Raw genomic sequence first — 24,150 nt, 5'->3', positions numbered from 1 at the left:
CTTTTGCAAAAATGCTTTTCTGGAGTATAATTTTTTCAAAAAAACTCCATTTTTGCACATATTAAAGAGAGAAAGAAAGAAAAACATTTATTCGTGACATTTTACAAATTAAAAGAAAAAGAAAAAAGGGAAATAAAGACAAATTTTGTCACGAAATGGTCCCAACTCAGCATGATGTCAACCTTGCGGCCGACGCTGGTCTTCCGTTGGAACCATTTAGGAGAGTTAACCTTGAGGAAGGAGAGTTATTACTTTCAACATCCGGGAGTGCGGTCTTGAGAGTACCGACAGGTATAACCTGGAGTAGTCAAGTAGATACGTCGCTACTGCTCATTTTGTAATGCGTTCGATAATTGATAAATTTTTTTTATTTGGATAACTTCCACGAATTCCTAGATTCGTTTAAAACCAAGGTTCATTTCACTCAGAATATCCCAAAAATCAATTACACAGAAAGAGTGTACGAACAATCGTTTACTATCGAGGTATTGTTTTTGAAATTTGTTTTGTTGCACCCTCGCCACTCAGCATCCACCCTGTTCGCAACGACTCATAACTCGATGATAGGAGGATGAATCGACTCGCCAATTAAGGCTCGATGGTAGAAACAATGTATTATGTAGTTATGATCAACCTGTAGGGCAGTTGAATCAAGTGCGGTGAGTGTATTTATTAGTAGGTAACTAGTTGAGTCTTGTTTTGGTTTATGTTTTAAATAATGAATTAACAAAATAAAGATTTAGTTCTAGCTATTACTACGGATCTGCTATCTGTTTGGCAACTGTCTGATATATTTTCTGAACCATTAGTGGTAGACAATAATTGAAATTGTCACAGAGTGTGTGTCTTATCTTATTACAGCTGCTGTATGAACATTATGCATATCAAATAATAAAAACCAAACTATTCCGGGTCACTCAAACAACTTAATTTCAATAATCTCTAACATTCAAACGTAAATATTACCTATGCAGCAGCTGCCTTTAGAGCAGCGTTAATCCCCATTGCAGTGTAAATTGTATTAGAATTTTTCCACCTGTTTTTCACGTAAATTACGGCAGCAACAAACGCGCCAACATTTCCGCCCCAAAAAATTATCAACGCGCATCAAGCACAAACTTAGTTAGCCATAAAAAAAATTAAAAGGCCCCGTTAAAAGCGGCGAATAAAAGCCGCGGGCTAGATTAGAGTAATTTACAGAAACAAAGCGAGAATAATATAAAAACGTTGCTTTATGGAGTGTGCAGCGATAAAAATTTAATTTACGTTACAAACAAGTAAGGGTTGTAGTGGGAAGGGGGAGATATGACGGGAGCTTTGGATTTATGGGACGGGTGACAGTGGACACAGTGCTGTTCACTGCGATGGTGCCGCTGACAAATGACGAGCTTTGCTGTGCGCCGCGGAAAGTTATTGCGATCTAGATCTACTCCCGAGGCCTTTATAAACAGTTTTTGTACAACATGACATCATAAAAGAAACATACATTTTGAGTTCTCATATTATGACAATCTTTATATACTCATTTTTATCGTTATATATTCTGTTTTTCCTACATAAAATGCAATGGTAATGTATAGCGCGAGCTGTGCCAGTTAAACTCTAGAAATCACCCTGTTATCCCAGTATACTGAAAACCTCTAATACCCCAACTGTATTTTTTGGAATCACTTTAATGTATTTATATTTTAATACCTTAATAATTTCATTAAATAACCACCACTTGCTCGTTCGCCATCCAGTCGAACAAAAAAAAAAACAAATGTCTTGCTAAGTCAATAATCGTTGATACTAAAACTTGATTTCAAGTGGTTATCATTTATAATTTTAGTATTTGTCAGTTGCGTTTAGCCATTTTTAGAAGAAAATTAAATGTCAGATAGATCATTAAATTATCTAAATAGTACGCAACTTCGCAAAACACTTAAATAGTATATTTTGTATTCGTTACTGTTACACTGAGCATAATATGCTAATTATATTATAATAAGGCAAATAATCACACAAAATCTAATTTAATTTTTTTTAATAGTTTAAACGCGACATTACTCTCGATTTTGAGACAACTAATTCGGGTTTCCGTTCACTTAATTAAAATCTTGTAGATTTAAGCTGGCGCCTATTAACGTTCAGACACAGTACCTAACGTACGTTGAATCGGCTGTGTACTAAAAATTCTAATTAGTTGTCAGTTACCAAAAAATATCGTACTTATTTTTTCTTCCTCACAATTTTTTGTTTTTACAAAAGAAAAAATAAGTTAAAAAGAAAAAAATGTGAAGACTCACCCGCTCAAAATGGCGCCCAGCGTGACGTCACGACTCCTTACACCAAAACTGACGCGCTTCATCCTTGTCATTTTTCGTTTCATTGACAAAGCATCTGCAATACCCCTGTGTTGCAGATGTTTATGGGCGGTGGTGATCTCTTACCATCAGGAGACCCACTTGCTCGTTTGCCATCCAGTCGAATAAAAAAAAGGAAAATACGTTTCCAATATATTCTGATAATCTAACTTTCGGACTAAATAGTTTTTTAAAATCTTTTATTTAACTTGCAATGTATGTACGTACATATATATGTATGTGTGGGTCAAATCTTGCAAGTTAAATTTGACCCACTTCTAGAAGTCGGATTGTTTTAGAAATTTGGCATTCTTATGTAAATTGCGTGACAATACAATAATCTGGTAGTGACATTCTGGTAGTTCCGGCCTGGATCGTCTCCGCAGGATGGAACCCTTCAACGGTTAATGGCATCGACTTGAAATTTAGTATGCAAATGTAATTTTTGACAATGCAAGTAAGTACAGTGAACAAAAAGTAAAGTCAGCAAAAAAAACTTACATGCGGTTTTAGAGCCGTTGAGTTCAGGAGAGACTTCGCCTCTCTCTGCGTGTTCTACCGCCTTTATAACGGACTGTGTTCTGAAGAACTTTTTGACATGATGCCTACAGCAACTTTCTACAATCGCACCGCTCGCCATAGACAGGGAGTTCATCCCCACATGTTGGAGTCACAACGGTCGCGTACCGTTCGGTTCAAAAGGTGTTTTCTCCATAGAACACTTAAATTGTGGAATGAACTTCCTGTCGTGGTTTTCCCAGCGAGTTACAGCATGGAGGTCTTCAAAAGGGGTATAAAAAGGTTTATGCAGGGTCGACAACGCGCGAGTGATACTTCGGGTGTTGCAAGCGTTCCTAGGCGGCGGTAATTGCTTAACATCAGGCGGGCCGCATGCCTGTTTTCCACCGACGTGGTATAAAAAAACTTATTAAGTGTAGATTAAAAAACTTATTTTTTACCTACGAATCTACCCTATCGCCTTCTTGCTTTTGCCACATGCATGCCAGTTCTACTGCAGCCCACAGTACATTCACCGCTCGTTGCTTTCGCCTCGCTTCTTCATTACTCGCGACAAACTTTGCCCATCTCTCGTGCAGACAATCCGAATGCAAAGTGTTTCCGTAATTTTGATAAATTAGCGGAAGATTCCAGGAAACTTTCTTCTTTACTTGGTTGAATACTTTAATTTAAAATGTTATCAGTTTTGTAATTACAGAAGAGTTCCGCTCTTTTTAAATGTTAGTTAAATTAAAATGGTCATGTTAAGCTGAAAGCCAAGATTTTCATAAAAACGGCAAAGAGGTGGACTTTGACCAAAGCTGAAAAATAGCCGTTTGTGGTTGGCACTCTTATTCTTTTTGACTTTATTGCATTTATATTATTAGTTGTATGTATGTAACACTTTAGAATAGTTTTTATCCCGAACAACAGGATAGTTTCCGTGGGGCAGCAATGAACGAATTCAACGCATATGAAGCCGCAGGCAACAGCTTGTGCAAAAGTGGTTTGGATGTTTATTTATTCCATCACGCATCAATGGATTCAAATGTGGCACACAATAATGTAGTTGCTAATGGTCAAAATTAACCCACTTTTAGTGGTCGGATTGACTTGAAATTTAGTATACACATAAAATTGTATGTAAATACCTAAGTTAGATGAAAATGCAAGTACAGAAATCAAAAAGTGCAGTCAGCAAAAAACGCTTTTTTTAACAGAAACTTATTTCATCTTACGCTTCTAGAGAATTATTATTCATAGTCTTCAAAAATATCCTTTTTCCCCTTTCCTAAAAGTCTCTCGTTGCTTCATACCAACACCAAAAACATTATATGATATCTAGTGACCTCTGCTCTCCACCGGGATCAGCAGCGGTAAAACTAACGAACAAACACACATAACGCTAGAACTTTTAACTGTGCCGATAAGGGTATGTGCAGATAACATTTCTACCCGCAAGGAGTGCAGCCCAAGCACTTTTATTATATACGCAAAAAGAGGGGTGTTATAGTTTGACGCTAATGTCTGTCTGTCTATAGACCTGTCTGTTTCTTGCATCGTAGCTCTCGAACAGATGGACTGATTTCGACACAGTTTTGTTTATGTAAAGCGAGTTTTCTTGCGGTGATTCTTAGCTATGTTTCAGTACGTTGAACTTAGATAGATCGAGTGAAGAAGTCCCGCATTTTATTTTATAACCGCATTTTATAGTCAGTTCCGCAATTGGATCCTAAATGTACAGTTGGCTCCATGGTGGGTGCCAGAGCTATAGTGGGAGGGCTGTTCCCTTCACCAGTCCTGGATTTCATTTTAGTACCACGTTCGTGCGGGTAGTTAGTAATTTTATCTGTTATTGCAGTTTTCGTGTTGTTATCTTTATTCGGCACTACAAAATAATAAAAAGCCGTAGGGAAGTTTTATCTGCCACAAAACTAGGTATTTGTCCAAAACAATTTGTTTGGCTTGTGAAATCTCTGTTTGAAATAGTTTTCAAGGGTAGTTTTGAATTTAGTAGATACAGCCGGAATGGAAAATGTTTTCTTGTGGTGTAGTTTCAACAAAGCTTCTTTAGCAAATTGTCTTCATATCTTTCAAGTCGTATTTGACCAACTTCTTGCGATCACAACTTAAGAAAGAGAGTAACAAGGTATAAAAGTTCCTCCCTTACTTTATATTTGGAAAAACATGTTTTGTGCAATATAATATAATATTACATTATTATAAAGATAATAAGATATCAAAAAAGTCGTCATTGAGAGGAACCTCTGATTCCCAACCGATGAACACGATATTATTAACTAATTTACATTATTTATTAAATTAGAAAAGAATTTACCAATTTTTAAGCTGCGGTTTGATGTGAAGATTTACGCAGCACATTATAATCAGGTCTAATAGATTAACGGTGATTTATTTTAATAAGACGTCATCAATAATACAAACACAACTCGACGGCGTAGATCGACGCAAAGAAATATGTGTTATGGGACTTGATAGGTTGTGTTTATACGCTCAGTGTGCCCATTTTCTCGTGTAGGGGCTGTGATATTGCCTCTCTAGTGCATACATATGTCATTGTGTGTGTGTGTGTGAGAAAGATAGATTATAATTCAATATGCCATGTGGGGAAATTATAACAATATCTTGTATTGTAATAATATAGATATCAAATTAAAGTTAATATTTAGATTGGTTTTTGGAGTCTTTTTGTATTTTTTATTTCAACTCCTAATTTTGTTGCTTTTTCGGTCATCCCGTAAAACCCATATCGAAAATACAAACTGAAACATAGATGCACAGAAAAACCAGAAAAATAGACCAGTGCTGGGAATCGAACCCCGGCATTCACGCACACGCACGTGGCACGGAATGCCGAGGACCTGGGTTCGATTCCCAGCGCTGGTCTATTTTTCTGGTTTTTCTGTGCATCTATGTTTTATTTTCGATATGTTAATATATAGCTCATTCCAAATGTATGTAAGTATAATATGTATTTTTATTCTACAATTTTCACAAAAAAATCAAAAAAGTATGAGATAAAACAAAAAAACAACAAACCCGACTGCCTTATAAAACTAGAAGTAAGAAAATAAATTTATTTAATCGTATGGCATACGTTTAAAATAGGCTTATAAGCATATCTATCGCCATCTTTGCCTATTTGTATATCGCCTTAATGTTTGTCACTCGTTTAGCATCACCCAGGGGACACGTGCAGGGTTGTGGTGGGTTTCTCCTGCGGACGCGAGTAACAATCGTCCCCCACAGAAAATAAATCTAGTGGTCGAGAACGCGTCTGTTAACTAACTATAAAAAGCCGTATATAAAAAAATGTTTTTTTCATTATTGCTAAATAAATAAATTTAAATTTAATTAGTTACTTAACAGAGTTCTAAACCACTACATTTATTATATCGTTTAAGTTTTTTAAGGCAGTCGGTTTTTTTTAATTTATTGTTTTTTCCGTATTTTGCTTAAAGAGTTTTCAAATGATTTAAAAGCCTCCGACCCAAGGAAATTTTGCCTGTATCATGCATGAGACAGCTCAGTGATAGCAGCACCATGTCCGATACACTGATTCAACGATTAAACTTTCTTTGTTAATCAATAAATTATTCAAATTCATCATCATCATGTCAGCCGAAAGACGTCCACTGCTGGACATAGGCCTCCCCCAAATCAAATAGTAGTTCAGTAATCAGTAATCAGTAATCAGTAACTTTATTTGCTAGAACATAGGTAGGTACAATAGTGGATGGTGGTATTTTACATTTTGGTCGCTATGTCTTACCCGCAAATGCAGGTGTACAAATATTTATCTATTTATCCTAAGTAATTTTACTAATCCCAATTAAATAAAAACAATATTAAAATATAATTAAAACAATCCATAACAATTAGTAAATGTCAAGAGATAAGTATAATAATGATGGAGTAAATATAATATGATAATTATTTAGCTTAAATTTAGACTTATAAACTATTTAACCGCTTCGTTCAAAAAATGTGTAACAGAGTAATAACATTTACTAATTAATAAATAATAATAATAATAAATTTATTTCATGTAACTGGGACACATATTATGTTAGTAGTTGTTGCTTAGTTTCTAAAGATTAGTAGGTACTTACAAATAATAAAACTTGACTCATTCTACCACAGTATCACACTGGTAGGGGTAATAATTCAGTCATTTTTCTTTTTAAATATTTTTAAATCTAGTTGTATAATGTCCTTCGGTATCTTATTATAATGCGGGGAGCCATGCCCAGCAAGCTTTTTTCAACTAGAGCTGTTCTCTTGGTGGGGCACGCAAGTTGTGCTGGTATTGAGCTCGAACAGGCAGTTTCCGCCCGCGAGATGCTAACACAAACAAATCATAGTTATTCAAATTAGTTATATGAAATGATGATGTTGGTTGTTGTATTTTGTATGCTAAAACCAAATTTCACAAAATCGAGATGAGCGTTGTTACCTAAAATCGAAATTGACGCTCCACTATCGAGTAATCCGAAATTTCAAAACTATTTACTTTAAATTTTAAATATGGCCGAACATCATCTTTATTTGGTGCAAACAGAACCGTAGCGATCGAATTATAATTACAAAATTTTGAAATAGATTTACTATTGACATGTTTTTTACTACGATTCTGGTCTATCAGTTTTTTGTCTGAGAGTGTGAACCAGCCTTTTTAGCGTTATTACCAATACTACAATTTGGACACGTAGCTATTTTGACATTTGACATACCACAGCCAAAACATCTGATTTGTTTGTCGGATTGGTTTTGCCTTACAATACCTAAAATTATGCCGTGTTTTTCCGCATTTATAACAAATGGGTTCCCGCGAATGCGTGGATGTAACATTCGATTGTTTGGGAACATTGACAGAAACGTTCGTACGCTGCGCACAAGCAAAACATGACTGCGATTTACTTTCGGAACTCTTGGCAGTGGGAACAGAAACTGAATTTATGAGCTTGGCTTTGCCTTTATACAAAAACTCACTACCAAGTAGGTTCGAGGATGACCTCGCGGAAGGTTCCGAAAACATTTCAGCTCGTTGACGCGCTGCTTCTACCTTACGACAATTTTCTTTCAGTTCCGCTACTGAGGTAATGTTAACCAACGCTAGCTGTTGTGAAAAGCTGGGCCTAATATTATGCAGCAATATTTCTAGCTTGGCTTCCTCAGAAAGCGGTACCTTACGACGTGAAAATAAGCAAGACATAACCGCAAAATAAATGTGAATAGGTTCGTCCACTCCCTGTGTTCTAGACTGAATTTCACTTAATAACCTATAATCATAATCAATTGGATCAAATTCCATCAATAATATCTCTTTTAATTCGTTCCAGGTTGAAACTTCCTGCCTTATGCCTCTAAACCAAATAGTGCCCTTATCGATAAACAATTGTGCCGCTGAGTTGAATAACTTACAATCTGAAACACCAAAAGCCAACTGAAGTTCACCTATGCGTTCTAAAAATGACCTGACGTCCGTGATGCCATTGAATTTAACACCCCATTTTGAAACATTCTTATCGCCGGAACACTCAAATTGTTGCTGTGATTGTTGTGATTGTTGTTGTGAATGTGAAGAAAATATCTGGTTGTCCTCATTTGTACCTGGAGATGTTATTGGAGTTTCAACAATAGCCAACAGTGACTCTAAGTCTGATGAAAGTTCTGATTTAACTTGAAGCTTAGCGACATCCAAGTCAACATCTATTCTAAACAAGCGATGATATAAATGATAACCCAGTGCCTTTGACCTATTTAATGAGTACCTATCAGATGTTGATGAATACCTGTCAACACATGACCTCAGTTCAATCAACTTGTCAGAAATTGTTTTTAGCTCAGAATCAACAGCAAAGTCAGTTTCCAATATAGCCTCCGAAGGACATTCAACAAATAACTTCTTAAGTTGCTTTCTCAACCCATCAACAGTACTAAGTGGCGTTTCTGACCTAATTTTAACTTCATAAATCAACTCATCTTTCAAAAGTGAATAAAATTGTATAACTCTTTCCATATTTTAGTGATGTTTGTGTACTAAATTGAATTGAAATTAATGGCTTACAAACTTTAATAGCTATTGTTTAATTTGTTTCAACAATAAAATGGTTTTATGTTTGTTATTTTACAAAATATAAGTTCTTATTAAAGTACTATAGCAAATTTTATGAATGATGTTTCATTCCCCAAATTCTTATTAATAACACAATTTGCTGGCACAAATGTAGCAATAAACACAATTAAATTGCATAAAATGGCAGTAATTAATAAATGGCAGTAAATTAAATGCTGCTATAAATAAAAGGTAGTAGTTTATATACACTGCTATTAGGTATGAAATGCAGTTAGAAATTTATAAACTGTCTAAGCATTATGCACACATAATTTATAATTCTAGGTCATAATTTTGTCATAATGTTGTAGCATAAATGATATTATAATTTAATATTCAATATTTCACAATGATTTTGTTTCCCAAAGTGGGTTTTTCACCATTAAAAAAAAAATGAAGTTTGTTGAACAAAACTAAGTTTCCTTTCATAGATAATCTGAAATATAGCTGTATGTATAGTATAGAAAGCTATGCTATGAAGTGACACTTTATAACTGTCAAAGAAAGTTTGTTCGCTTTCACAAAGTTTATAGGTTACTTTTACTTTAAAAATGTTAATAAATATCAATTTGTGGTGAAAATAGTGAAAACAATAACTACAACAGTAAAATTTTTATGAAATAAGGCATAAATGTGCTAGACTTTTACATTCAAAGGTAATATTTGGTTTCAACCTGACAAACTGAATCTTAATTATTGAAAATTGATGGCAGTTGATTTCTACACAAAAAAATTAGCCAAAATTACTCAAAGCACTCAAAATAACGCAAAATTAACGGTTGGGCGCCAATTGCCACCTTGTGCCGTACTGAAAACAAGCCCGGTGTGGGTAACAGCCAAGGGGCAATGCGGAAAGACAGAATAAAACTGAAAGTAGCTGTTGCTACACTGAAAATGCTTAAATATTGTCTGGAGGCGTGCTCTGAATAATTAGGGCTCTATCTAAAGGATGTAAAGGAAAAATGTTAGTATGTAAACACAATCTTTATTGCTCTTTTGACTCTATACAGCGTAAAGTAATATAAATATGTGAAACCACTTGTAGTAGATTACCAGACAATTTACAAAGATAGTTTTAGCTCAGCCGCAAGCGGGTGTGATGCAGAAGGCGGTTCTTATATGCTAGTTTCACAATTTATTTAAGCTTAATGGTGTTAGTCCCTAAGGAAATCTAAACTTGCCATCAATTTCAATTTTCAACTACTGAATTTAAATCATAAACTTCCCTAATTAATATTCATAAATGTTTTACAGACCTGGCCAGAAGCTACCTCTCTGTGACACCAGTCCGGCAGCCGAAGGATGACCACGGTGTGAGACAAACGCGATGCTCTGGGGCGTCGTCTCTATGTGCTGACCCTTAGCTGGCCGCGCGGGTCCCACAGGATGCAGAACAGTCTTCTGGTCTCAGCAACGGAAGAAAAGACGTGGCAAAAGCTAGTTGCAGAAGGCACAGCCAAGGCAATGATGCTACAGAAAATTGGCTAGTTCTCAGAATACAGAATTGAATATCTAGCCCGGAAATTAGAGTTTATCTAAACCTTAAGCTCCCAAATGGAGGTGCAAAAAGACAAGGTCTAAACCCAAATCATTGGCATCATCATGCCACAAATTACTTTACTGTAGTAAGTAAACGAAAGATGAAAAATAATTATCTGAATAATCCTAATAAACCTAATAATCTTATTAATGATAATGACCCTAACCGGCTGGAAGGAAGAAGAAATTGCTTCGATTAGACACTTGCAAAAAGGCAAAAGCATGTGGCAAAGAGGTAAAGTGATCTGTATGATTCTTACCGGAGTAAATCAACTGTAGCCCAGGATTAACTCGACGCTGGTCTTCCCACCCTCAGCCGCATGCAAGGATTCATGTGCTGAAATTAACCATAAGGATGAGAAATAATGCCGCGTGGACTAAAGCAAATCTAACCAATATTTCAGTAACCAAATTTACTTACAGTTCACTTGCTGCACAAAAATAAAATTTAAATGGGCTGCGTTTGCGCCATAAAAGCCACTAAAATTCACAATGGAGGCTGCCACCCTCGTCTCTTCTTCGATGGAAAATGATCTAGCTCTCACACATGATGGAGGCCTAAGTCAAGAGGAATGGAGACTCCAGAACAGCCCTTCTCAAAGCCTGAGTGAACATCGCTTGGACTATGAAAAGCCCCTAAGAATTTCCCCCGAATCCCACCAATTGTGGGAACAACATTTACTATGCCAAATTATCACTAGATGTTATTAGCTTTCGATTCTGTATCAGATTCGACTGATTGTAAATTAAATAAATGTTATTCACCAATGTCTGAAATTAATTATATTTCCCATGAAACATGATAAAAATTCCTGAACTGACATCCCTACAAAATGATTTACTTAAATGCTCCAATCAGAGATGACCCCGTCAATACAATCCTCCCTCCTGTTGCCAGCTGAAAAAATATATTAAAATAATTGCCAGATTAATCGGATTTCGGGCAGTTCGAGTCATGGAAGAAAACACAACGTTACAATGTCACAAAGCAAAATTCCTTAGTTATAGGAGTAGAATCGAATCTTGCATTTGACTCCTCGCATACGAGAATATAAAAAATTACTACGTTCCAGTCTCATCTGTTTTAATAAGTACAAATTATGCTGATCTAAATAAAAAAAAACAAATGATTTTATGCTTGGTTTTTTGGAGTCTTTTTGTACTTTTTATTTCAACTCCAAATTTAATTTGATTGCTTAGTAGCGACATCTCTTGTCTGGGTGAGCGGTTAGTTCCGAAAGAGTGTTTGATGTCTCTCGATGAGAGCTAAACATAGATGTCGCTGGTGTTGCTTCTTAAGTAGCGTAATAGGAAAAAGCAACCTGAGATATCGATACCTCCTACGTATACTGGTACAAGTGACAAATTTCTGATTTTTAGTTTTTTGCATTTTTGTGATTAATATTTCCTTATTTACCTACCACAAAAAATTTGACGGATATTCCTATTAGTTTTGGAATAAAGTGACGTATATGAATGCATCTAACACCGTTTTGCTAATCGGTACAACGTATACTGAGGCAACCGACATGCACCACTATACGCGGCACCGATATTGTCGCGGGGCCGGGGAAGTCTAGTGTAACTGGCAGTTGCCTCAGTGTACGCGCTAGCCGTCGCTGCGTGCGGACCGTTTAAACTGTTCTACGAGCACATAATTTGATAGTATATATAAAAAAAAACATGTTTTGGTTTGGCAAGACCACAATAGCCGTATTCTCATAGACAGCCATGGAAACTAAATCCAATGTGAACCTTTTCGTGATCTATTTCGCTATGATTTCTTTGGCAAATGTATGGGATATCAACATAACATTGGTAGTACAACGGTTCCACCCCAGTACCAGTACGTGATTCAGTTTCCTCGGCTATACCTACATGTACTTGTGCTAGAAATATAACATTGCAGTATTACATTGCATTTTGGTAGTTGAGCATCCCCAAAAGAAGGCGAAGGCATGCATGCTTTAATTAAAATGAGAACAGTAAATTTTAATATACCTACAGGTTAATAAAAAAATCCTGTACCATACTGTAACTCATATTAGGCTACTGATTACTAATACGATATAAGTGGGAAAACATCGAAATTAGAAAGTGTTCTTGCAACTCCACTTCCATACAAAACTCTTTTTTTTCGAATCACAGTATTTTTCTACTCGGATCATATTAGTAATTAGTAGCCCTAATGTGGTTTAAAGTATAGTACAGGTTTTTAATAACACCCTATACACATTTTTTTATACACACCTAAGAAATGGTACCTGGCTATGTATATGGCGAAAACGGGTAAAACCGTATGAAGTTATAGTAGTTTCCCAAGACTCAAAAACAGACACAAAATTTTAATCTATTGTCAAGAAGACATTATATATAAGGCGTATTATTAAAATAAATGATTATATCATGGATAGGGAAATTTGGAAATAATTCCGATCCGCATTGGCGAGTGCTTACTCCAAATAGCGAATTGAGAACGGTTTTAAATATGTAGTTGTGTTAAATACTTGTGATGTATAGATATCACTAAAATATGATTGTAAATCTGTTTACAAAATATACCTAGGTTTATTGCCAGACTCTTCTCAACAGAGGTTTTTACGAACCGGTGGTAAATTTTTTGACATTCATAAGTGCTTGTTACAATCTAAATTGAATAAAGATATTTTGACTTTGACTCAATATTTCATGTCAAAGCTGTCAATCATCATTATTTATTTCATTTATTGTCTTAAGCAAAGTGCCAATCAGACTCGGGCACGAAGGGTTCCGTACCATCTATACTACTTCATTAGGATTAGCAAAAAAATTGCAAAAAAAAATACATTTTTGTATGGGGGCCCTTAAATATTTATTCTGATCTATTTTTTGTTATATATATATCATATCGACTACAGTATACATAATCTGTGAAAATTTCAACTGTCTAACTATCATGGTTCATGAGATACAGCCTGGTGACAGACGGATGGACAGCGAAGTAGTATAAAGTAGTAGGGTTTCCGTTTATACCCTTTGGGTACGGAACCCTGAAGAGGCACAAAAAGCTAAACCGTTATGTGGATACATATGGGTGCGATGCGATATGTGTATCACATGAGGAACCTTTCACAATAAAATACGAGTACACATTTGAACAGGAATACGAATCCATTGAATGTGCTTTCCATTAATTTAAAGCACTTAATACAATTACTTTTCTTAAAAAACCATTTATATTTCAAGTGAGGTTTTTTATAAAGGTATATTTCTGTATTTTGCATATAGCACGTTTTAAAACATTACTAGCGGTATATTGGTACAAGTGGCATGCTTATGTTAGCGTATATTGATGCAAGTGATAAAAACGTTTATAAATCAATAGATGGAGGTAAAAGAGCATCTGTTTTATTGTTCATTGCAAGCCATATAAGTATTTCATCTAAAAATTCATATACAATATAAAAATATCGTTAGATCAGTAATCTACGCATTACGCCGTATACTGGAGCAAGTGGTAGTTAGCTCAGTATACCGCACAACTACAAGATGTAAAATACGCGTATAGTAGTGTATCTGCAATTTTCTCAAAACTATAAGAAATTTCAAAATTCCATGAATACAGGTAGAAAGCAAATATTTTCTTTGGAACCAATGCAAATTTTGAAAAGTTATATCATCAAATGAGAAAGTTACAGGTTTGGAATCTTTGAACAGCTCTCCTGTAAATTTATGATTATGCACTTGTACCAGTATACTTAGGAGGTGTCGATATGTGTGCATAGGAGAAATTTGTGTCTAGACTCCTGTCCAGCGGTGGTGTACGGATTGCTGAGGACCTTGGTTCGATTGCCAGCGCTGGACTCTTTTTCTGGCTTTCCTGTGCATCCATGTCTCAGTTTGTATTTTCGATTAAAAGATATTACCATACTATGTAAATTATACGTATATGGTAATAATATTATTGTTTTTTGTGTTTGGTGGTGGAACTGTTGGAACCGTTAATAAATCATTTTTCTTTCTTTCTATCTTTATATTCATAAATTGACGCAGATCTGCGTCTGAAGCATACCAGGGATAAAAAGCAATCAAACCGATCACTTTGCGAATAGCACTTTGGTCAGAGTCACCCCGTATACAGTATAACGCCGTATCTCTTTTTGTAAAGATCAAGCGCCTGAGGTTTATTTTATTTCATCGCAGCGCAGAAGCCAATTATTAAAGGGCACCACGTCGTTACGAGCCTTAAAATTCCCTTTGTGAGGGTTTTCGGGAGCCTGGAGGGCCCCGTTTTGAGGTTACGATAAGCTTAAATATATTTACGCTGATTCCACGAGTACGCCGGTGGATCGCGAATGTTTTTGATTGTGAGCCACAATTATGTTCGACTAATTTCGTGGGACGCGGCAAAAATTACCCCAATTGACGTCTTCGGTTTGCTTTGAAGATTTTATGGACTGAGATGTGTTAATTAGGTTATTTGGAGAATTGAAGCAAAACCCAGGGCGTCTTAAAGGTCGGTAGGACTTTAATTTGGGTAATTATAACCGGGGAAGACCTGTTCAGGTTTAATCTCGGTCTTCCTCTTCCATCTCTTTCCTTAATTCACACGTCAATGAAATATCCGTTTGCTTGTTTGCCCCCTATTCTATAAAAAAATCTATTAAAAAAAGCATCGTGCTGACTTTTTTTCCTATCATACTTTTTCTTCTTATCTAAACAGTTTTTAAAATGAATCTCTTGTCCCCAGCCAATCCCAAATCTTGCCTCATTAGTTTTTCTTTTGGTCCTTTCAAAAACTTCCGACCTATAACCTCTCTTTTCTTTCTTGTTTAGTCAGCGTTGGGTATTGCGATTTTAACAACATTACTAGTTATAATTCAGTTTGACACGGGAACTAAACTTAACACGATTGTTAATAAAATGATTTGTCAACAACCTTTAAAAGTTTAGTTCTTCAGTAAATCGCATTTAATCAAATTGGAGTATTATCCTACATTTATATTGAAAGTTGTTATATCGATCATGCCTAGCACTTTATATAGTTTTGTTCTACTTTATTAAATAAATGCCTAGTATTTTCAAAATTATTACATTCTCTTGCAAGTCTCGCGACACCCCCCTCAAATGGTTTAACCGAAGCGTTTCACCGAACCTTCCAAGCCATTAACTTAGCAATTTTCTGTTACAAATACTTTCAAAACAGAAAACTAAGAGGTTCCAGCGTTGTTCCCAATAATTCCATCTAACCTATTTCGGTTGAACAGCGATTTCGAACTTTCCCTCACCATTCCAGCGTTGTTTTTCGTTTAGGACGTGAGCTGGAGACAGAATTGAGGTAAAAATGCCGCAAAATAGTGTTCGATCGAATTCCGATTTGAACTAAAGCCTAAAAAGGTAGGTACACGTTGATTCCTGAAACCCTGACGGGGAAGACTTTTCTAAATAACATTACCTGTGAGAGCTTCTCTTAGGATAAGCTTTATTAAAGTTACGTTCGAATGCGTCAGATGCTTTGTAATCTTTACCTGCTAGAAATTCCTGCTTTGAAGAACGTCTTTATGCCGCAAAAAGGTTGCTGTAAAAAAAATCTTAGATAAAAATACTTTTCTCTAACTTACGAAATCGGTGGCTTCAAAAAGCAAATGTCCGTTTACGAGCAGTAAGGTGCTGTAGGTCTACAAAAAGGTGCAGAGATGTACAGGTTACCTCAAAATTTAATGGAATTTCAAATTAAATTTTGCAGATTCATTTTGAAAAACACAGATGTGAGAGCCAGGTTTGCACCCACGATTCTCTGCTTGAGAGGGCAAGGGTCAAAGTCAGAGCTAAAGTCAAAATATCTATATTCAATTTACGCTATAACAAGCACTTATGAATGTCAAAAAAAAAACTGCCACCGGTTCGGAAAAACCTCTGTTGAGAAGAATCCGGCAAGAAACTGAACGAGGTATATCTTTTTAAACGGATTAACAATATTATTAAATGATATTTATACATCACAAGTAGGTATTTAACACAACTTTATTTTTAACACAGCAGGTTCGCTATTTGAAGGGATCGTTAATGCGGATCGGAATTATCCCTGTTCATGATTTATAATCATTAACTCTATAATACGCCTTAGATATTAATGTCTTCTTGACAATAGTTCTGAATTTTGTATCCGTTTCATTTGTAATATTTATTGGAATTTTATTATAAAAAACGTATGCAATTTCCCAGAAACGACTTTTTGGTTTTAGCCAGTTTGTAAGATGGAATTTTAAGCTTCCCTGTGTTTATAGCCTTTGGCTTATCGACGTTAGTAGGCAAAATCGCATACGTTCTTCCTAACATACATGATTATTTCAAAAACATAAAGCGACGGCGGTTTCGGTCAAACCAATAAACGACCATAGCTTTTTTTTAAGCTACCACGGCTTTCCGATGCTTATCTCTCCTCAACCCAGTATTGTTTGTAAGAAATCCTTCAGCTACTGGCTTCACGCTACATCAGCGGCAGATGGATGCGGTCCAGTTAAGGCACTTATCCCACTGCCGACGATGAAATAAGCCTATCGACCATTTTCTCGCTCAGGACACTAACAATACAGCATTAGATTTTTTATACAAACAAAAATAATCAGACGTTGGTTTTAGTGCTTGTGAAGCGATATACTGAAATCTTTTTTTATATTTAGAAAAGCAATGTAAAAAAACGAGAGACAGAGAGGATTAGTCATAATGTAAATACGGCGTTTCAAATAAAAATAACGGTTTCTGCCTTTTCGCAGAATTATTTTTTGCCTAATGTTTCATTTGCCAACTCTCAATTATTATTTTTTACATATAACTGACCGTGATTGACCCCTATCTTACCTGATGTTAAGTGCAGATGAGGCCAAAGGTGTAACTTACTGGTTCAGTAACAGCCTATTCACTCTAGCCTCCGAAACCAAAAAAAAAATATCAATATATTTTCATATTATATGATTTTATAGAACACAGTAAGTTGAGTTAGGTTTGTTTTATAAAAATTGAAAATACAAACTGAAAGATAGATGTTAACAATCTTAACTTGTTTTATAAAGGTTCGGAGAAATATAGTTTTAGAGAAAATCCTGAGTTGGCAAATTATGAAAAATTTGGAAAACGTGAGTTAGGAAAAGGCAGATAACCAAACATAAAGTAGTAATCGGGTAGCGATATACTCCGTAGTTTATTTAATGAGGAAAAAAATCGTTTAAAAGTGTTTATTACGACCTTTATTAACTACCCTTAAAGTTTATAGTTATAACAAAAATACACGCTGTAACAAACTCGTGGATTCCGTGCCAGGAAAGAAATACAGATAGTAATTTTTAATTGTTGGCTGTTTAGAAGTACTCTAACCGGCAGAACCTCCCTCTCCACTAGTTTGTCGCAGCCACAAGAGCTATCAAGATAAAATTTCCACAGCGTTGCTCGTTGTGCAGTTACCTACAAATAAGACCGAGACAACTAGTAGAAGTCATTTTACTCTACAGTGCGACTAATCGCCCATCGCGCGCTCACTTAATATCCCAGCGACAAAATTGTTGGAACTACACACTCGCAGGTGGTAGGGCCTTGTGCAAGGTCCGCCCGGATTACTACCACCATCTTGCTCGCTAATCCTGCCGTGAAGCAGCAGTGCTTGCACTGTTGTCTTTCGGCGTGGAAAGTAAGACAGCTGGTGAAATTACTGGCACTTGAGGTATCCCATCTTAGGCCTCTAGGTTGGCAACGCATCTGCAATACCTGGTGTTGCAGATATTTATGGGCGGTGGTGATCTCTTACCATCAGGAGACCCACATGCTCGTTTGCCATTCAGTCGAATAAAAAAAAACTAGCTCTTCTCTGCTCGCCAACTCGTATCTAGTCTATAGCTCTACTCGCTTCTCGTTCGTTGGCAGTCGGACAAGTGCCGCATCGACGCTCTTTGATCCGATTCTCCCACGATTGAAGGGAGAGGGATTAGCGGAAACACTTGTTATAGACAGACGGACTGTTGACCTAGTTGTAAGAGGCACAAAATTCTTAGTAATATTATAAATGTGAAAGTGCCTGAGCACGTGCAATGTTTATCACTAAGCTATGCTACGGGTCTATATCGACTGGTCAAAAATTTTAGTCATAATGTGGGTAATGCTTGAAATAACTCTTTTTTCTCTGAAACCATTTATTTTTCAGAATTGTTATAAAACAAACCTAACCCAACCTATAGAGTTCTACAGGTGACCATTTAAATTTTAATGAAAAATGTACGGTTTCAGTGGGAAAAAAACCGGCCAAGAGCGTGTCGGACACGCCCAAAACAGGGTTCCGTAGCCATTAAGAAAAAATTAAGTACAATACAATACAATAACTCTTTATTGCACACTAATACAGTAAACAGTACAGAAAACACAAGTATATACATAGAGATTTTCTAAGGTAAGCAATAAGCGGCCTTATCGCTTCAGAGCGATCTCTTCCAGGCAACCTTTACAATGGACAGAAATAAGGAATACATTTTAGCAGGAATACATTTTAAGTAATATTTATCTAAGGATTTCGTATTTTATTCGTATATGAAATCTTCCAAGTTTAGGTATATTTATACCTTAGGCTGCTATTTACTCTTAAACTACTAATAATTCTCAAGCAAACTTAACCGTTATAGTTTTCCTTGTAAGTTTGATATATTTACTACCATCCTAAATTTTTTTATGGTTTTAAAATACCTATCCAACGATACCCCACACTATATAGGATTGGATCAGAAAAAAAATCACCCCCATTTTACGTCTATGGGAGGCACCCTAAAAAAACTTTTTTGAATTTTTCAATGTACCATTTTGTTGGCATAAATATTTCATTCCGGTATTCTGTGGGAGTGTGGTACTAACCCATTCGTACTGCAGCCAGCAAGTGGTTACAGTGAGGCTCTACCACATGCTGCGGCGCAAACTGCCAACTGCCTACCCTGGAGTGGACACAATGTACGCCAAGCTTGGCCATAGACACCCCTTAACCCCCCCCCCCCCCTTAACCTTTTGCAGGTGGTAGGACCTTGTGCAAGGTCCGCCCGGATTGCTACCACCATCTTGCTCGCTAATCCTGCCGTGAAGCAGCAGTGCTTGCACTGTTGTGTTTCGGCGTGGAGAGTAAGACAGCCGGTGAAATTACTGGCACTTGAGGTATCCCATCTTAGGCCTCTAGGTTGGCAACGCATCTGCAATCCCCCAGGTGTCTATGGGCGGTGGTAATCTCTTACCATCAGGTGACCCACTTGCTCGTTTGCCATACAGTCGAATAAAAAAAAACACAAGCTGTGTTACCGGCCCTTAAAAACAAGAGTAGGCTCGTTTTTAGGGTCCCGTACCCGAAGGGTGCCAACGGAACCCTATTACCTACTGAGACTCTGTCTTTCTGTTTGTCCGTCCGTCTGTCACAGGGCTCTATCTCTTGAGTCATAATAGTTAACGCCCATACATCAAACGTGATTTTTATGCCGTTTTTTGCTTTATATTACTTATTAATAACGGCAACAGGCTGACACTTGAAATATTTACAGAATCTTTAATTGTTATAATCACTTTGTTTGTAAATCCTCAAGTTATTTTTAGTAGTTCCCCACCCACAATCTATTTATTAGCCATAATAATATGGTTGTTTGTCTGCCCCCACGTGTCAACTAAACTTCATTTCCTCATTTCGATAATTTTGATTGGATCGGGATTTCTTCAGTCTCCCATAATCTTCCTCACATCAAAGCAGCCAATTTCATTCCCCGGCACCAGCCACTTTTTTTTTAATTATCGCCCCGCCGTCTTTTCGTAACACTAATTGGATTGTTTACCAAACAAAAGGGGCCATTGTTTCGTTCCCACTTCTTTTGCCTCTTTGTTACTTGTTTTGTACGCGATATACTGAACTCGTATATCCGGAAAATGTTGCATTACGTTTATGTGGGCTCTTTTAATATCGCTTTCATTTCAAAGCGGTTTTATATCGCTAATCTATACAATTTTGGAAAGTTATGGCTCCCCGATTTTTTTTTGTTTTCACGTGTTTTTCTTTAGGAACTAATTGTAAATCCATACTAATAATGTTGCAAATGCGGATAGAAATCTCTCTATCTTTATGATGTGTTACGGGTGTGTTATGATCGGTATAACAACATTTGATATAATTTCCAATGATAGGAGTTTCACTGAACTTTAAAAAAAAATAAACCTATCGAAAATACAAACTGAGACATGGATGCAAAGAAAAACCAGAAAGAGAGACCAGCACTGGGAATCGAATCCAGGTCCTCAGCAATCGATGCTGCGTGCTATAACGCCAACACCACTTGCTGGACAGGAATCTTAGACACGAATTTTTCCTATGCATACATATCTCAGGATGCTTATATCTACTATGCTACTTAAGCAGCAGCACTAGCGACATCTATGTTTCGTCAAGAAACGTCACATTCTTTCGGAACTAACCGCTCACCCAGACCAGAGATGTCGCTACTAAGCAATCAAATTATGATTGGTTTTTGGAGTCTTTTTGTATTTTTTATTTTAACTCCAAATTTGTTACTTTTACGGGTATCCCGTGAAACCTGGGTTCGATTCCCAGTGCTGGTCTCTTTTTCTTATGGTTTTACGGGATACCCGTAAAAGTAACAAATTTGGAGTTGAAATAGAAAATACAAAAAGACTCCAAAAAACAAATCATAAAATAAACCTCACCTAACCTAACCAAAAGTACATCAAATGGAATTCATAACAATAGAAATAAGTTTGGTTTTTAAGATAAATTGCATTATATCAAATAAAAATTATATCAATTGTTGCCTTAAGTATATCATCAATTGTTCTTATATCCTTCATTACGCACCGGTGTGTTACCTTTTCACGCTTAAACCATTGAACCCATTTAGCCGAAATTTTGTCTTGGAGATAGTGTGAAATCCTGGGAAGGATAATAAAGGAGGATTGCAAACTACCCTCGAAATAACAATAAATGAATTCATGGTGGACGAAGGTCACGTGCAATGCGGTTAAATCCATACTAATGTTAATGTGAAAGTGTGTGCGTTTGTATGTTTGTCCGTCTTTCACGTCGAAACGGAGCGACGGATTGAAGTGATTTTTGGCATAGAGATAGTTAATGTGCCAGAAAGTGACACAGGCTACTTTTTATCCTGGAAAAATGCACAGTTCCCGAGGGAACAGCGCGCGATACCGAATTCTGCGTGGACGAAGCCGCGGGAGAAAGCTACCTAGTTAAAACATAAAGTTATAATGAAGTCTCTCCAAAATATCTCGATCCGGTTTATATTGAAATTGGTTTCGTCTGCGATCATAAAATATGACGTTCTACTTTTATTGTGAAGACTCGTGACAGTGCTCGGTTTTGAAACTCGGTTTGCACTCTATTCAATCATACAAAAAATAAGTAGGTAGGTACGAGTAGTAAACTTTTTACACAATAGTCTGGTCCTGCAGCTTTGCTCGCGTGATTTTTTAGACTTGATTACTTTCACGGAAATTTTCAACAATTCCAAATTAACCGTCAGCGTGTTCTAGTTTTGGTACTTATTGTTTAAGTTAAACAGGAGATATGGCAAATTCATAAGTTTTAAGTTCACCTTTTCTTTACAGATATAAGTAACTGTTTGCTTTTAAACATCTCCTTAACCGGCTGATGCCTTCTTCATGCACCAGCAATTCTTCTTTTAATTTCTACGCTTTTTGGTCTCTGAATATTACATGTATAAAGTATGTATAGCTTCTTGCGTGTTTGATATCCTCAATATATTCTTTTATATCTATATTTTTCCTTATGTATTAGTAGTTTTTGAGCACCCAGCTCAAAAATGTTTACGATGCCGATTGTACGGGTAAAATCTTTCCAATCATTTGCAGTAGCAATAGCCATGGCAATCGCTGTGTGATATTAGGAAGTATCTGGCAATATTCGCTTAGTAGCGAATGTTTTGTGTCACTCGCGTATTTCTTAACAAAGGATTTAATACAATGCCTCTATCGGGATCACAGCTTGCCGCCGGGTTTTTAGAGACTTAACTGGCCACCCATGTCTTTGGTAGCTTCATATTCGGTTATTCTTGTGGGCACAGGAAGTTATGGAGCTGTTATATACTCTTTACGTTAAGCCAGTATTGTTGCTGTAGCGATACATTGCGGGGTTACAATCCTAACGAGTTCCACGAGATCGGTTGAGCACCGCAGAGTCATGCTACTAGAATTATATGTGAACAGGGGCCTTAGTCTAAAATTTAATTTAAGGTAAACCGAGTTTTGGACAATAGATATTTACAAAACCGGCCAAAACCATGTCGGACACGCCCGAAATAGGGTACCGTAGCCATTACGAAAAAATTAAGTAATATTTTTCTAAGGATTTCGTATTTCATACATATAGACCATTCTTAATATATAAGTTAATGTGTCTACTCAAATAATTATTCTTGATAGACTTTTATATTCCTTAAAAACGAATTAATGTTTATGACCGGTTTTTAAAGAAAATAAAAGTCTATAACGAATTATTGGAGTAGACACATTAACTTACCTATATATTAAGAAGTGTTCGGACAACATTATTTATTTTCATTCAATTTTTATGGAATAATCGAGAAAAACTGTCAAAAATGCAACGTTGCCAGCTCAGCAGGTATAAGCGCTCTTAAACCATATCCCAATCCCAAACATTAATCCAACTCCAGCTAAATTAGTTCTCAAAATTATTCCCACACCGAGGAAGAAACTTCAAGTTCTAGGCTCCAAACTGGCAAGCACTCGGCGTATTGCACTGCTTATTACAGACATAACTTTGGGGAGCTCTAAAAATAACCCTTGTCGGAACCCTCCCGTCATAATCGGGGGGCTTTTATGATGCAGTCAAATTTCATCAGAATTTACTTTATTAGTCAGAAAATCTGGATAGGAGGGGTTGCTTTGCTACGCTACGTGTGTTTTATCATGATCGTCTCAGAATAAGAGTATACGTCCCTTGGGCCGCGTAGTTCCTACGCATGCCCACTGTGGATTGGGAACTTCTCACACACCTAAATAGTAAACAAAAATATGAAAAATGGCATTGGTCTCAAGAAAACAATGTTTATTGTTATATGTTTTTCTGGTTTTAATTTTTTTATCCCATTTATAAGGTCCCGGATTTATAGCTAACTGTAATTGCCATGGCGTTAAAAGCTACGTTTATCTTTGCCCGTCACAATTAATTTAAAAAAAGTAGTGTTATTTGTCACCTGTCAGTGTTAGGATTAGGCGGTTTAGTTACATAACGTTTATATACAATTATGGTCAAACAAAGTTCAAACGTTATTTTTCAAACAAAATGTGATAAAATATTTAATAAACGTATTCCTCGAAATGGTTTTGGAATTAGACAATATTGTAACAAAGTGATCAATGCCAATTCCGTGAAAATCAGAGAGCGGAGGAGCCTATGACCCTATCTACCACGTGGTGTAATACTCTATAACGGTGCATTCTTTTAGGCCATCATGGTCTTTCCGAAAGCACTGGCACTATAAAAAAGAATGCAGAATTAACGTTTTGATATTTGATAAAATAAAGTTCCATTAAATAACCTAACGATAAAATTTAAATTTTAATACAAGATTT

At 36.3% G+C, this 24,150-nt stretch overlaps 1 protein-coding gene and 1 long non-coding RNA gene across 2 annotated transcripts in view; one reads left to right on the top strand and one right to left on the bottom strand.

Annotated features, from left to right (window-relative positions):
- The window catches only part of LOC141438777 (uncharacterized), a 324,060-nt gene that overhangs the window by 152,613 nt on the left and 147,297 nt on the right, over positions 1-24,150 (top strand). The gene's annotated exons all lie outside the window — the stretch shown is intronic.
- LOC141438716 (uncharacterized) lies at positions 9,952-11,493 on the bottom strand. The gene is made up of 2 exons (XR_012452504.1): positions 10,943-11,493; positions 9,952-10,858 (listed from the first exon to the last, which is right to left on the bottom strand). It is a non-coding gene; the product is annotated as an uncharacterized lncRNA (long non-coding RNA).

Source organism: Choristoneura fumiferana, chromosome 19, assembly GCF_025370935.1.
Source record: "Choristoneura fumiferana chromosome 19, NRCan_CFum_1, whole genome shotgun sequence".
Classification (NCBI taxonomy): domain Eukaryota; kingdom Metazoa; phylum Arthropoda; class Insecta; order Lepidoptera; family Tortricidae; genus Choristoneura; species Choristoneura fumiferana.
Note: the sequence above shows the minus strand (reverse complement) of the source record. Positions and strands in the feature narration are given on the sequence as shown.